Consider the following 11378-nt stretch of genomic DNA (forward strand, 5'->3'; position numbering starts at 1 on the left):
AAAAGCGGCTTTCAACATTTTGCTGGTGGAGCCCATGTTCTAGTTCGGACAGACAATACGTCAGCCAAGTCGTACTTTGAACAGACAGGGGAGGTTCCAGGTCATCAGCCCTACAGAGGGAAGCCGTCTTGCTTTTCAATGGGCAGAGGCTCACATATCCCTCCATCAGAGCTGGCGAGAGCACATTCAGGGCAATCTGAACATTCAAAGCGGACTGGCTGAGCAGACAAAGCATTCACCCAGGAGAATGGCATCTGAAGGAGGGAGATCTTTCAATGGATCTCTCAGAGACTGGGAACTCCGATCGTGGACCTCTTTGCCTCCAATCTGAACAATCAACTTCCCAGATTCATGTCCACGTTTCCATCACCGAGGACACAGATGCCTTATCCCTCCAAATGGCCTCTCGGAATTCTTTACGCCTCTTCCTCCCTTTCCCGCCCATGATCCCCTGTGAGGCTCCTGCGGAAGATCAAGCAGGAACGAAGCCGGACGTCATTCTTGTGGCTCCCCTCAGGTGTAGGCGCCCATGGTTCACCAACATCTTACAGATGTCAGTACTCAAACCCATCCGCTTACCACCTCATCAGGACCTGCTCAGCCAGGGGTCCTATATTTCCATCCAGATCCAAAGCGGCTTGAACTTGACCGCGTGGAGATTTCTCTCGAACGGCAAACAACTAGTTTCCAGAGGCTACTCTAACAGCCAGTATTAAACACCAAATGCTAGCCTCTAGAAAACCTTCCACTAAAAGAATATATATAACACTACGCGGAAAGCCTTTGTCAGATGGTGCTGGCCGGAAGAAGGTCTAGCCCTCGGAGCCTCCAAGATTGGTGACATTCTGGCCTTCTTACAGGATGGCTTAGAGACTGGCCTTAGAACAAATACACTCCTCGCAGACAGGTGGCAGCGCTAACCTCAGTGATCCCTAGAATAGAAGGTTTTTCCCCTAGTTCTCATCCACACATTACTGTCAGGTTCCTTAGGGGAGCCTCCCTTAAGGGTGGTGTTTTCAATCAACCATCATTTTCCCACATGGAGGTTACACACTGTTTTACACGCACTCACTTCGGCTCCCTTTGAGCCCATTATGGACATTTCCTCTCAAATACCTCCAGAATGAAGGTTGTCTTTCTAATTGCCATTACTTCTGCCAGAAGAGTTTCTGAGTTGGCAGCCCTTTCGGGATCAAGCTTTCACCACTATGTGTTTTCTTGGCACAAGGATAAGTGTAGAGCTGCGGGACGGACCCTGCTCAAATTCGTCCCCAAGGTTAATCTCCACCTTCCATGTAGACGTCAGGAAATTTTTTTTCTGCCAACTTTTTTTGTGCGAGACCCAAAACACCTCAAGGAGGTGTATTGGCATAAACTTGATGTCAGAAGGGCCCTGAAGGCTTTTCTGATTAGGACCCAGGAGTTTAGACTCGATCAGGAATCCTATTCATTTCCATTGCCAATCATAATAGAGAGCCAAAAATTGTCCTTCCCCTCTATTAGCAAGTGCCTGAGAGAATGCATAGCTGAGGCATATCGAGATTACAAAAAAACTGACAGTCCCAATTGGGATTACGGGCCTCATTCTTGTCCGTAACGCATCCACTAATGCAGCATTTAACAATAATGTGCCTGTGTCTGAAGAATATGTAAAGCGGCAACGTGGTCCTCTCTTTCCATCGTTTGTCCGTCATGGCTACAGACTGAATGTCTTCGAAGATAGCGGCCCGGATGCAGACTCACCGTCAGTGGGGTGTTACAACACATCATAGGAGAGGATTTCGACCCCACCCTTTAATTTGTCAGTGACACTGCTAGGGGAGGTCACCCAGATGTCCTCTTGCTCAATGGAGAAATAACATTGGTCTTACCTGTGAAGGAGACTTCTCCATTGAGCAATTGAGGACATCTGCCCACCCTGAACTAGTCATACATCCTCTCCACTAGTTTATATAGTCGTTTTTTTTCTAGGGAGTTACATTTTCTTCCCAAGGGAAACCTAATCCTCGGTTTTTTTTTTCTGAGGGACCGCTTAATTGATTCGTTCTCGTTTTTTGTGGTTTTTTCCTTCCTGGACTATTTGTACCTTCCCCTGGTTATGGGAGGCTGTTGTTGTTCCAGGAATCCTTTTTATCTGCAAGTTTTGGTTCGGACCCTTCTTTACTCAGGCATGCACTGCTTGTTGGAGAAACCAGAACTGGGAGAGCGAGAGAAGAGCCCGACCTCAGAAAGAGGAGGAGCCCGGGAAAATTTTTTATTAACCCCTGCCTTCCTGAATGGAGATCCAAACTACCCAGATGTCCTCAATTGCTCAATGGAGAAGTCTCCTTCACAGGTAAGACCAATGTTATGTCCAAGGTCTTCCTTTGAACTTCCATGAAAGATTGGGAATTTGGATTTTGGGAATCCTAGTCTGAAACTCTAATCACTATACAACACTGGCTTTTGTGGGACGGCTGATGTTGAACAGTAGAAAGCAGTTGGGCCAGGGGGAGTAATCTAGTTGTGTAGTATCAAATAGCTCAGTGGTTGCGGCCAAACTTTGCAGTGATGAGTCTTCCCTCAAAGGCCCAGGAAAGGACCCTGCCCTTTAGTCACAGAAACTAAGGCTGGAGTTTTCTGGCAACAGAATCGTGCTTGCCTAGCAACAGCCACGGAAGCCATCCATTTCTTAAAGCTACAGTTGCTTTTATTATTTGGGAAGGGATCTCTCCAATGCTTTTTATTAAAAAAATTCAGGTATTTCTACAAACTTGTGGCTTTTCTCAGATTTGTAGGAAGATTTGTCTTAACTTTGCATGGCCTCAGTCAATGCATTTAACTATCAGCAAATGATGATCTTTGTACTTCCAAAGATTGGTTCATTATTTAAATAATACATCTTTACCCATGTCATGTCTTTTATCCTTTCATATATTCCAGTGGTTTTGTTTTGGTTGTAGTAAATCGAATAATTAGATCAACTGCTTCTCTTTCTATTATTTAATACAGACATTATTTTTAAAATATTTGGAAAGTTAAAGGAGTATTTCTGATGTTCCATAGAGAATACCATATTGGAGACAGGTGAACAAGATGCATTCCTGGTTGAATTTTGGAGAGGCCTTTTTCCTGCTGACAAATATTAACTGATGATTGCTTAAACATGTGACTAGCATGTTTTTCACGTTCATCCAGGACAGGCACAGCCTTCAGCCAGTTCAGCAACTGTGCCGTCTTGCTGGTTAATTAGGTATGTTTCACATCTCACCAGCTTTGTGTTCTATCCTTGTTTGTACTCAGATTAAGCGGTGTCCAAGTATTTCCTGTTTCAGAAATGAAGACTCTGGGGGAAGTAGGAAGAATCAGTGCAAATGGAACTGTTTGGAAGGAGCTCTCCCGAGTATTTCATCATTGAATAAACTCATGTTCAGAAGCATTTATCTTTTTATACAGTAGATACAATTTTTATGAACAGTCAATCTGAGAGACAACTCTGACCCAGAAAAACAAATAATTGATTTTTTGTTTGATATACTGCAAGCAAACAATTTATTTGTTATCCTTTATAACCTTTGTCTTTCTCTGTTGGTAGTATTTTAGCTTCATTTGACCATTCAGATGTTAATTATTTATTTTAAATATTTATTTCCTGAATTTCTCCTTTTAAGTATGGAAGGTGGTTTATAGAAAGGGAATGATTGTAACAGAAAAATAAAAACTACTTGTGAAATAAATGAAACAAAAATCAAATTAAATAAAATAAAAGCCTGATTAGGCTATTCAGCATTCACTGAATGGGACCCTTTAACCTTTGTGGCAAAGTAGGCTGTTGAAGTATGATTCCTGCCACAGCAATTAAGCCCTAGTATCACACTGGCTCACGAGTAAAAGTGTGTGTGTGTAGATGTTCTCACACATTTTGTGCTTCAAGACTTATATTTCTCACACATTACCATTTATGTACTTTTCAGTCTTGGTGATTTTGTTGTTGCCTATCACATAATTGGATCTTTTTAGAAATCTTGCAATTTTCTAGCCCTCAAAAGCATAATAAATTTTATGTTTTTGAAGAATCTAGGTAGTCGATCATGAAATAATGTGTGACAAATCCCAGAACTGACATTCTTTGTTTAGGAGCATCACCTAAAGTAGAGTTGTGTACATTAAATACCATCAAGTTGCTTCTGACTTGTGGCACTCCTATGAATTAATGACCTCCAAAATGTCTTATTGTTAACATCCTTGCTCAGGTGTTGCAAACTGAGGGCTGTGACTTCCTTCACTGAGTCAATCCATCTTAAGTTAGGTCTTCCTCTTTTCCTGCTGCCTTCAGCTTCTGATGCGTGTCCATCTTGCTGCCTTTTTGTTCCCAAGGTTGACAGTGGTTGATGCTCCTGCAGAAAAATCTCTGACATAAAATTTTGATTTGTACTTCAAAATCTTTACAACACACACAAAAATAAAAATTCACTAGGTTACAACGTACTTATTTCATGAGGACTCCTGGTTTCTTCTGCACCAAATTTTTAGCACATGGTCATTAAACATCCAGATAAAATTAAATCTTTAGCATTGTTATTAATTTTAAAATTCTCCCTTTTTTCTATTGGTTCTTATTTTAACAGTTCTCACCCTTCAAAAGCACTAGTTATCAATTAATTGTCCCTGTTTTGTCTAAATACTCTCTCAAGGGTTTCCAATTATCCATACACTTAATTTATTTTCTTTGAGGTACTCTCACATAAAAAATATCATTGTATACCTTTGGTCGCCTAGTCCCAGTGGCTTCCACCAACTCACCTTCTGATTCAACCTTGGTGACAAAACGGGCAACCTCTGAGGCCCCTGTTAAGCTAAACAGAAGGTTAAGAATATCTCTCAGCCTACACCTCTGTTACCTTGGTGATGAGATTCATCTCAGTAACAATAGGCTGAATCTTTGGCGTGACAACCAGCCAGTTCTCCTTGCCATCAAACTCACCTCCTCCTTGACACTGTATGTCTAGCCCCTATCACTGGGCACAATGGGGGCTCTGCCTATCGACCTACTGGCAGCCTCAGGTTCACCTGATCAGCTTTGGCCAGCTTTGGTGAGTTCCATGGGATGGTTTGGGAGGTTCTTTTCAATTTGGAGAAACAGCTGAGGTCATTTCTGTACCTTTTTCAGGTAACTTGGTCAGGGACCCTGGATCTTAAATTCTGTTCAGAGCAATTAATATGGATAGTGAAGACTCTGGACATTGGTGATGCTGTGTTGGGATATGAAGTCTTGGGATCTGATAATGAGTGTGTTTCACAGGGCTGATGTGGGGCCTGTTGTCCTCCCTTTAAATAAGGGCATTATGGAGATTCCTGAGAGTACTTGGGTCAGGCTGTCCTCTACGTAGGCTTCTACTGAAAAATTGGAAAATCTATATAAACGGGAATGTTCAGAGTTCCTCTGGTTACTGAGGTATTCCCACATACTGTAGGTCAGGATCCCAGCTTTATCCCATATGGATAAAGAAAGGAGGAAGTTGGACACTTTTGGGAGGAAAGTATGTTCTTCCAGTACTCTTGGTCTCAGAGTTTCCAATTTTACTGCTGAGATGGAATGATATCAAATGTAACTTTGGGGGAATGCATGGCAAGGGCTTATTTGCAGAGGGATCCAAGCTAGGTAAACAGCAGTTGAATGCTGCAAGGCACATGGCTGACAGTGCTTGTAGAGCCATGGCATCTGGAGTAGTCTTAAGAGGATATGTTGGTCTCACGACTTCATCCCTACCCCTTGACAATAGGGCTAGATGGAGGATGTCCCCTTTGAATGGATGATGTCCTTGATAGACTAGTGCAAAGTCTTTGGGCATCACCTGCCAGGGTACTGGGAGTTTTAAACAAAAGTGCTTTCCTCGGCATTCCAAGCAATACTGCTATGGTAGGTCTCATGGCTATCAGCAGCTCTATCAGCAACAAGAGTTCAGATCCCATAATGTTCCCCAACAGCAGGGAAGACAGGGAGGTCAGTTCCCCAGGGCTCCTGCCATCTAGGGGAAAATAGGTGGCATGACATAATTATAGGCACTGAATTCCACTTTATGGATATATGAGCACTGTTTGCCAGCCAGTGTTTTAAATTATTCAATATCCTGGGTCATTTCCATAATAAAGTCTGATTATCATTGCATTTTAAAACTATCCCTCTCTGTTTCTCTCCATACCTCTCTCAAGGCTTTTTTAACCTCTTCTAGCAGCCAAGGTTTCAACGCTGCTGCAGAAAGGGACCGTTAATCAGCTTCCCCTTTGGTGAGATAGGGTTCTACTCTATGTCTTTTCTTGTGAATAAGAACAGTGGTGGTAAGAGGTCAATACTGGACCTTAGATTTCTTAACAAATATCTATAGGTTTCAAAATTTAGAATGCTTTCCCTTTTAGATATCCTTCCTTTATTATCTGGAGATATTTGGTTTAGGGTCTAGGATCTGTTTACTTAAAGATGTCTACCTGGGTACCTCTCCTTATGATCTGATCATCTTTACAAATGCATCACTGATAGGCTGGGGGGATTCCTGCAGTTGTTTGCAAGTTCAGGATTAATGGTCAGGGGCTGAGTGAAATCTGTTGGAAGTGAGGAAGATTAGATACGTTCTCACATCTCTTTCAGCCACAGTCGCAGGAAACTATTTGCTCATAGTGATGGACAGTATAGCAGCAAAATTTTACATCTACAAGCTGGGTTTCCTGTTCAAAGGTTTCCCAGTTGTGGAAATGAGCCACACACCACAACAGTTCCCTGAAGGCCATCCATGTGGTGGGAGAGGACAACACCACTGTGGATTTCCTGAGCAGACTAGTTTCATCAACCAATTGGTCACTCAATCAATGTTACCTGCTTCCCATCTTCAGAAAATGGGGTTATCGTTGTATAGACCTGCTTGTTACGAGAGGCAATGTAAAGTGTAAAGTGTTCTGTTCCAGGACAGAGGCAGATAGAGAGTCAATGGGGAATGTTTTCCAGCTCCACTGATCACACTGCCATTGTTATGCCTTTCCACTTCCCCAAATCCTCAGTCACCAGTTAAGCAATCACTCCACATACTTGATGTCAGAAGGACATTCTTTTTAATTTAAATTGTAGACAAGACAACAATTTATATGCCTAAGAAGGGAGAAGCTGCTTCTTTGCAAACTATTTCTAGGTAAGTGGTCTCAGCAATGAGATTAGTTTATGACATTGCTGCAAGACTGTCCACTCCAGATTAAGGGTCATTCCATCAGTGCCCAAGCCTCTTCAGCTTCTTTCCTTGCCAGGGTAGATCTCCAAGATACCCATTAAGTAGACACGTAGCACACTCCGTCCATGTTCCTCTGACATTGCTCCATTGATGTGAATTTGAGGAGAGAAGGAGCTGTTGGGAGAGCAGTTCTGCAGTGATCATTTTGTTGACAAGCCCACACCTGCCTGCATGGTAAGTGAACTTAGTACTCTTATGTGCAGTACTGCACTGAAGACATAATGCTGAAAACAAAAGTTACGCTTACCTGTAACTGTTGTTTGTCAAGTGCCTTCTGTGCAGATATGCATTCTGCCTTTCTAGGTTTGCTGCTATTTTACGGTGGTAAAGGGAGCACTGAGGGAGGAATGCTCTCCCCACCTCTGTCATATGACCATTTGGGTAGGAAACCTACCCTCTCTCAGCTCAAGATGGGGGAGGGGGAGCACCCCCAAGTGCTCTGGTGGTTCTTGAAACTTGATAGTTAGTTCTCTGCAGCTAGCCTGTGCTTGTGCAATCCCCATGCATGCCCTCATAGAAGACACTCAATGAACAACAATTGTAGGTAAGTGCAACTTTATTTTCCTCATCTGAAAGAAACTAATTTGAATTTTTTTACATGAAATAACTAGTTGTGAGTATGCAGTCATGTTTTGAGCAGGAGCGTACCTAGGCAAACTGGTGCCTGGGGACAAAACCTGAGTTTGGTGCCCCCCCCCCACGAATGGGCGGCCACCCTCCCCCACCATGAACAAACAATGATTTTTTGCACCAGCTCACAAAACACCTGCCACTCCCATCAAAACATACATGGCTCTATCCCCACCAACTCTTCCTAATTTCCTAATCACAACAACCCTATAAGGTAGGTTGTTAGCCTGAGAAACAACTCCAAGCCAGTGCAAGTGGGTATTAAGCATGTAAATCTCTCACAAATCACCCCCAGCAAAACATTTACCAAACAAATGTCAGCATTATCTCTCACAAAACACCTCCAGTGGAATCCACCCCCAAACAGCCTCACTTTCAATGGTGTTTAAACTAGGGAGCTCAGATTCTTCTTTTAAATCCACCTTAAAGGGAGAATCTGGGGTCCCCGGTTAAAACAAAATTGAAAGTGATGCTGTTTGTGGGTGGATTCTCCCCCACCCTGAAACAGCATCACTTTTGAGGGTTGGAGATTCAGATGAAACAAATAGCAGATTCAGCTGGAATTTGGGCACATTTGGACAAAAAGTGTCCAATTATGTCCTGCCCAAATATGAACAAATGCAAATGCAAGGTATTTGGGCTGGGAGGGGGGTATTTTTGGTGTTTTTGCCCAAGATTCTTTGTTTTGCAGTGACTTTGCTCCATTGTAGCCAATGGGAAATTTCCAAGTGTGTAGGCAGGCTGCACATTTTTGAAGATAGAGGCACCAGACTTTCAAGGTGGCTCCAGGAAGCCATCCTGGTAATAGAATCCAGGCTTAGAGACCTTTGCTTCTGAGGGTGCTAGTGGCACCAAACTTGGGGGGTAGCATAAGGACAGTCTCCTGATGATACGCTGAAATTTTGGTGCCACTAGCCTTAAAAATACGCCCCCTGCAGGCCGAAACGTAAAAAACACTAAAAAAAAATTAAAATACACAAACGTCCCTGAAATGGTGGCGCCCCCCCACGTGACCAAATGGGGGGCGCCCAGGGACATAGGGTACCCCCTGTCCCTAGGCAGGTACGCCACTGGTTTTGAGTGTGACTTTGAAACCTTACATGTAGCACTTTTAATTTACCATATAATCTAACATGGAGAGAATATTAGAAACCACTGAATGAGAAGACGTATCTGCCAGGTTCCAAAAAGCTACATGCTTCCTTAGAAATTGCTGTTTCCCATGTTATATCATGTTCTACTCCTGAGGTTTTCTTAGTCTTCTCAAAAAGCTTTTAAGTACTGCAGACAGAAGAGAAAGTGATTTAAAAAGCCTCAGTGCATGTGCAGATATGTATCAGTTTGCACACCTACCAGAATCTTTGTGCATTACATTTGTTCCTAAAATTCAGATACTTACATAAATTGGTATGTATTAGCATTGGTTGTAAAACAATACAAGAAAGTAAATTATTATAAAGATTAATTCTACAACTCCTAAAATTCTATGAAGTTACTAAGAACCTTACAAAAGTTTTCCTTGACTAGAGTTGTGTGTCTGAACATAAGAGCTTAAATTGATCAGACTGTTAAGAGGCACATTAATACTGAACTTCCAGGTTCTGTTAAAATAGCAGCTACTGTTAGATGTATCCTCCAGTGACATGAGCTTAAGGCAGCCCTTAATGTTGACAGGGCTGTGGATAGGGTCTCGTATCTAAACTACAGATAGTGACATGGTTAAACATGTAAGACATATTCAGAGTACCTGCTTATGAAAAGCAACAAATCCTCTACATTTAAAAAAATCTAAATATTTTAATGGGAAAACAGTAACAGCAATTTGCTGTTGAAAGAGACAAATTCATGCTTAGCTTCTACATGGACTCTTCATGTTCAGAGCGTTATTTGGTTTTAGCACACATATAGTTAACGTATTTGAACATTGCATGGGAATCCCAGTGCCTTATATGGTCAACTTACTTTGTGCTGCTGTGAACTGAAGGCACCCATCCAAAGGAAAAAATTCCAAGTGTCTTTAACTGTCTAATGCCCTTTACTTGGCTTTCTGCAGTAGTACAGTAGCTAACCCACTAAACTTTGCAATTCAACAGTATGCATAAGTATTAGAACAAATACTTGTATCAGGTGACTAATGAACTTATTCAAACAGCATATTACTTTAGTAATTTAAAATAGGCCTCCCACTGTGCAGCCCTGAAAATTAGTCTCTAAATCATTATATGTATATAAAGGAAACGGTAACATCTACATGTTAACATTAAACTAGTATCTGCAGGCAAAATAGTTGTATTTAGTATTGAGGCGGAGGTTGACTCTAAGACCCTTCTTAGGTACCAGTTAGGCTTGCCAAAACTACTTCTGGACTGATTCCTTCTCCTGAAGGACAAATTCCTTCTATTTTCCAAATGCACATAGAAACCAAGGAAGCAGCCCAGTTCTAGCATACTTTCATAGTGTGTCCTACTTAAAATCATTCAGCAACTGAGTTTGGTGTACTTGTGCTGGAAACAGACTTGACTGGAGAGGAAGCATGAGGGTTGAATAAAAACTGTTAACCTGTGGTAGTGAAGTTGACATGGCTGTTTTAAGACTGCGAGGTCAAGGATCTGAATGTTCATTTGAGTCTATTAGCTTTCCCTCACCCCATTTCATACTTTGTGTGAATGTCATTTGGGGGGGGGGGGTAAAGGAAACTGGCATACATGTACTTTTTTTAATCATGTATTTTCGTGTGACCCTGTTAAGGTTGTGACTCAAGCTGACAGATCAGAAAATGTTATTGGATTAAATTGCAAAATGTAACATTCTTTTTGCAACTGGGATTTTTCTTATTGTTTGGATTTCAAGTCCATTGAATACTGAGGAAAAAGTTGGCAGCACTCCCTGTAAAGAATCTCAGCTGAATCAGGAAGTAGTAGTTTCCCCTGTTTCTAGAGTAATGGTTTCGTAGGCTGTCTAAAGAACCAGGCTGTGTGTCAAGCTACTGGTCTACCTTTTTCTATGAGAAATTGCATATATTCAATTCTTGCAAAAAAGTTACAGGCTGCTACACCCCATGCTACCTTAGCATATGTATCTTAAGTTTTGCTATCTGAGAGGCTGAAGAAAATAAAAATTGAAGATACAAAACCTATACAAAAACTATACTGGGAGAAGTATAACAGACATTTTCTATTTTTTTCCTGTGGGCCTTCATCATGTGGGGCAATGATTCCTGGTCCCGGAATTACACTTCTGCTCCTGGTTTAGGGAAGAAAGCATGTGATGATTTCAAATTCTGAAACATAGGATTGTTTATCTGTGCTGTTTCAGCCTCCTCCCTGTGGGATCCTAGGACAATTGCCATTCTCTAAAAGAGGGCCTGAGTTGGATGTTGTATAAGAGAACTGCTACTGCAAAAAAAATATCTATCGTATTTTCTGGCGTATAAGACGACTTGGCGTATAAGACGACCCCCAACTTTTCCAGTTAAAATATAGCATTTGGGAT

The 11378-nt window shown here is 41.8% G+C and overlaps 1 protein-coding gene across 1 annotated transcript in view; it reads left to right on the plus strand.

The window, feature by feature from the left end:
• The window catches only part of PPP1R12A (protein phosphatase 1 regulatory subunit 12A), a 154818-nt gene that overhangs the window by 29920 nt on the left and 113520 nt on the right, over window positions 1-11378 (plus strand).

Source organism: Sphaerodactylus townsendi, linkage group LG06 (assembly GCF_021028975.2).
Source record: "Sphaerodactylus townsendi isolate TG3544 linkage group LG06, MPM_Stown_v2.3, whole genome shotgun sequence".
NCBI lineage: Eukaryota > Metazoa > Chordata > Lepidosauria > Squamata > Sphaerodactylidae > Sphaerodactylus > Sphaerodactylus townsendi.